The sequence below is a fragment of the Hordeum vulgare genome, chromosome 5H (assembly GCF_904849725.1).
Source record: "Hordeum vulgare subsp. vulgare chromosome 5H, MorexV3_pseudomolecules_assembly, whole genome shotgun sequence".
Taxonomy (NCBI): Eukaryota; Viridiplantae; Streptophyta; class Magnoliopsida; order Poales; family Poaceae; genus Hordeum; species Hordeum vulgare.
Genome location: NC_058522.1, coordinates 414,465,052 through 414,470,632, shown reverse-complemented (window position 1 = coordinate 414,470,632; position 5,581 = coordinate 414,465,052).

The following is a 5,581-nucleotide window of genomic DNA, read 5'->3' as shown; positions in this document are numbered from 1 at the left end:
CGCAAAAGAGAACAGAGAATTTTCGAATAGTCACTAGGTTATCTCAATGGAGATGTGAATATCCCCGACAAGCAAATCATACTTCATCTTGACAGGAGGTATAGGGCATTCGAAGCTCCCAATAAGAATCGATGAATTTTTTTGATAGCATTGATGCAATGTACTCGATATTGTTTCTTCGGAAAGTGAACCGTATGCTCATTACCGTTGACATGGAAAGTGACATTGACTTTGTTGTAATCTATAATAGCCCCTACAGTGTTTAAAAAGGGTCTTCCAAGGATGATCGCCATGGCATCATCCTCGGGAATATCGAGGATAACAAAGTCTGTTAAGAAAGTGACGTTAGCAACCACAATAGGCACATCCTCGCAAATACCGATAGGGAAAGCAGTTGATGTGTCGGCCATTTGCAGAGAGATTTTAGTGGGTGTCAACTTATCCAGTTCAAGCCTACGATAAAGAGAAAGAGGCATGACACTAACACCGGCTCCAAGGTCGCATAAAGCAGTTCTAACGTAGTTGCCTTTAATGGAGCAAGGTATAGTGGGCACTCCGGGATCACCTAGTTTCTTAGGAGTTCCACCCTTGAAGATATAATTAGCGAGCATGGTGGAAATCTCAACCTCAGGTATCCTCCTCTTATTAGTCACAATATCATTCATGTACTTAGCATACGGAGACATTTTGAGCATATCTGTCAAACACATTTGCAGAAAGACAGGTCTAATCATTTCAACAAATCGCTGAAAATCCTCATCATCCTTTTTCTTGGATGGTTTGGGAGGAAAGGGCATGGGTTTCTGAACCCATGGTTCCCTTTCTTTACCATGCTTCCTAGCAGAGAAGTCATTCCTATCGTATCTCTTATTCTTAGGCTGTGGGTTATCAAGATCAATAGGTTCAATCTCCACATCCTTATGATTGCTAGGTTGAGCATCAACATGAACATCACTATTGATATTATCATTAGGCTCATGTTCATCACCAAATTGTGTTTCGGCGTCAGAAACAGAGACATCATTTGGACTCTCGGGTGTAGCAGCAATAGGGTTGCTAGAGTGCAAGTTCCTATCATCTTTCTTCTTCTTTCTAGGATGACTAGGTGCATCGGTGCTAACTCCTTTAGAATCTTGTTCAATTCTCTTCGGATGACCCTTAGGATACAAAGGTTCATGGGTCATTCTACCGCCTCTAGTGATGACTCTGACAGAATTGTCATTCAACTCATTGAGCAAGTCATTTTGAGCCTTAAGTACTTGTTCTACTTGAGTAGTAACCATAGAGGCATGTTTACTCAAAATCTTAAGATCATTGACGTTTCTGTCCGCACAAGCACTTAAATGAAACTTTGTTGTTTGGCAACAAAGTTATCAAATTCATCCAGGCATAAGCCGGTAGGTTTATCAAAAGGAATATCACTCTCATCGAATCTACGAAGAGAATTTACCTCTACTACCTGTATCGGGTTATCAAGACCATGGATCTCTTCGATAGGTGGTAGGTTTTTGACATCTTCAGATTTAATGCCTTTCTCTTTCATAGATTTCTTAGCTTCTTGCATATCTTCAGGACTGAGGAATAGAATACCTCTTTTCTTCGGAGTTGGCTTAGGAGGTGGTTCGGGGATAGTCCAAGCATTCTCATTGCACAAGATATTATTCAATAGGATCTCAGCTTGTTCTACAGTTTGTTCTTTAAAAACACAACCAGAACAACTATCTAGGTGGTCTCTAGAAGCATCGGTAAGTCCATTATAGAAGATATCAAGTATTTCATTCTTCTCAAGAGGGTGATCAGGCAAAGCATTCAGTAGGTGGACGAGCCTCCCCCAAGCTTGTGGGAGACTCTCTTCTTCAATTTGCGCAAAGTTGTATATTTCCTGCAAGGCAGCTTGCTTCTTATGGGCAGGGAAATATTTCTCAGAGAAGTAGTAGATCATATCCTGGGGGCTGCGCAAACAACCAGGAGCAAGAGAAGTGAACCAGGTCTTAGCATCATCCTTTAGTGAGAAAGGAAACAACTTAAGGATATATAAGTGGTGAATCTTTTCCTCACTCGTGAATAGGGTGGCTATATCGTGCAGTTTGGTAAGATGTGCTACAACCGTTTTAGACTCATAAACGTGAAAAGGAACAGATTCGACCAGAATGATTAACTCAGGATCGACAAAGAATTCATAATCCTTATCGGTCACAAAGATAGGCGAAGTAGCAAACTTCGGGTCGTATTTCATCCTAGCGTTCAAAAAAATTTCTTTCCACTTGAGCAATAATTTCTCAACATCACAGCTATCCTTACAAGCAAGAAAGTCCTTAGCTATCTCTCCCTCCATAACATAACCCTCAGGCATATCAGGCAATTCATATCTAGGAGAGCTAGTTCTACCAGGCAAAATAGCAGGTTCTACTTCAATAGTATCAGTAGTCTCAGAAGTATCATCACATCTAGCAGCAACTCTAGCAATTTGTGCATCAAGGAATGCACCTAGTGGCAAAGTAGTATCAAGCATAGCATCATCATAAGCATCATGGGCAGAAGAAGTAGCATCATCAAGCACAGGCGACATATCAATATTTCTAGCAGGAGATGTTGTCGCAAATTTACTCATAACTCAAGGTGAATCAAGTGCAGAGCTAGATGGCAGTTCCTTACCTGTCCTCGTAGTTGAGGGCAAGACTTTAGTTCTTGGATCTTTCAGATTCCTCATAGTGATCAGCAGACGTAAATCCCAAGTGACTCAGAGAATATAGATGTGCTTCCCCGGCAACGGCGCCACAAAATAGTCTTGATAACCCACAAGTATAGGGGATCGCAACAGTTTTCGAGGGTAGAGTATTCAACCCAAATTTATTGATTCGGCTCAAGGGGAAGCCAAAGAATATTCTCAAGTATTAGCAGTTGAGTTGTCAATTCAACCACACCTGAAAGAATTAGTGTCTGCAGCAAAGTATCAGTAGCAAAGTAGTATGATAGCAATAGTAGCAACAGTAACCAGTAGCAGCAAAGTGACAGTAGTAGCAGCAAAGTAACATCAGCCGCAGCAGAGTAACAGTAGCAGCAGTGACAGCAATAGCGACAGAGTAACGTAGCAAGGACCAGTAGGGAAAACTCGTATGCATTGGATCGGTGATGGATGATTATGCCGGATGCTATTCATCATGCAACGGTTATAACACGGAGAGATATGTAACTAGCTCTAGTTCATCAATGTAATGTAGGCATGTATTCCGTATGTAGTCATACGTGCTTAGGGAAAAGAACTTGCATGACATCTATTGTCCATCCCTCCCGTGGCAGCGGGGTCCTAATGGAAACTACGGGATATTAAGGTTCTCCTTTTAATAAAGAACCGGACCAACGCATTAGCACTTGGTGAATACATGAACTCCTCATACTATGGTCATCTCCGGGAGTTGTTCCGGCTATTGTCACTCCGGGGTTGCCGGGTCATAACACATAGTAGGTGAATGATGTCAACTGTGCTTCTCCTTGCAACGGCACCAGAAGAATGCTGCTAGCACTCTCCAGCAATCGAAACTAGAAGAATGTTGTTGATGGCCCACCAGCGCATGGGATCGTAGCAGTTTTCGAGGGTAGAGTATTCGACCCTAATTTGTTGATCGCCAAACAGGAGGTGAGAGAATACTCTCGAGTATTAGCAGCTGAATTTGTCAGATTCAACCACACCTGAAAGATTAGTATCTGCAAGCAAAGTAGTAACAGCAAAGTAGCGAGTAACGGTAGTGGCAAGGAACAGTAGTAGTGACAGCAGTAGCAAGTAGCAACAGTAGCAGCTGAGCAAGACAAGTAATAGCAGTAGCAACAGCAGTAGCAACAGTAGTAACAGCAGCTGTAGGACAAACTCGTAGGCAATGGGTCGATGACTTGTTTGGATGATATTCACCATGCAACAGTTATAACACGGAGAGATATGTGGCTAGCTCCCGTTCGTCAATGTGATGTAGGCATGCATTCCGTGTGTCGTCATACATGCTTAGGGAAAAGAACTTGCATGACATCTATTGTCCATCCCTCCCGTGGCAGCAGGGTCCAAAAGGAAATTACGGGATATTAAGGTTCTCCTTTTAATAATGAACCACCAACGCATTAGCACTTGGTGAACACATGAACTCCTCAAACTATGGTCATCACCGGGAGTGGTTCCGGTTATTGTCACTCCGGGGTTGCCGGATCATAACACATAGTAGGTAACTACAACTTGCAAGATCGGATCTAAAACACACATATATTGGTGACAACATAATAATTTCAGATCTGAAATCATGGCACTCGGGCCCTAGTGACAAGCATTAAGCATGGCAAAGTAGTAGCAACATCAATCTCAGAACATAGTGAATACTAGGGTCAATCCCCATCAAAACTAACTCAATTACATTATAGATCTCATCCTACTCATCACCGTCCAGCGAGCCTACGAATAGATTACTCACGAACGACGAAGAGCTTCATGGAATTGGAGAGGGAAGAAGGTTGATGATGACGATGGCGACGATTTCCCCTCTCCGGAGCCCAATACGGGCTCCAGATCTGCCCTCCAGATGAACAACAGGTGGTGGCGGCGCCTCCATATCGCAAACGCGACGAAAACTTCTCTTTTTATTTTTTCTGGGACGAAAGTGAACTTATAGAGCTAGAGTTGGGGGCGGCAGAGCTGTGTGGGCCCCACAAGCCTGCCCACCGCCACCAGGGGGGTGGTGGCGGAGCCAGGGCTTGTGGCCCACTAGCCCACCCCCTCAGGTGGAACTTGTCGTAGATATTCTTCATATTTTCCAAAAATGATCTCCGTAAATTTTCACGACGTTTGGAGAACTTTGATTTCTGCACAAAAATAACACCAAGGCAATTCTGCTGAAAACAGCGTCGGTCTAGGTTAGTTCCATTCAAATCATGCAAATTAGAGTCCAAAACAAGGGCAAAAGAGTTTGGAAAAGTAGATACGATGGAGACGTATCAACTCCCCCAAGCATAAAACCATGCTTGTCCTCAAGCAACTCAGTTGACAAACTGAGAGAGAAAGAAAAACTTTGACAAACTCTGTTTGATCTTGTTGTTGCAACTACGTCTAACTCATAACCAGAATTTCAGCAAGATCACAAGTTAACCACATAAGCAAGTGACACAAAGGTTTCACGGTAAACTAATATCAATGGCATAATCAGCTACCGAGCAAATAATAATGAGTTTCAAATACCAACATTTCAATCGAAACAAGCATGAAGCAATATGAATAGGTGGTATCTCGCTAGCTCTTTCTGAGACTGCAAAACATAAATGCAGAGCACTTTCAAAGATCAAGGGCTGACCAAACAATGTAATTCATAGCAACGAAGATCCAGTCATAGTCACACTCAATATCAATCAAAAGCAAAGCATAAAATGGTAGAGGTGCTCTCTAATTGGTGCTTATAAAATAAGAGGATGAATCAACAGGAAAATAAATAGACAGGCCCTTCGCAGAGGGAAGCATTGATTTGCAGAGGTGCCAGAGCTCAAGCTTTGAAAATAGAGATAGTAATTTTGGGCGGCATGCTTTCATTGTCAATGCAATGACCAAGAG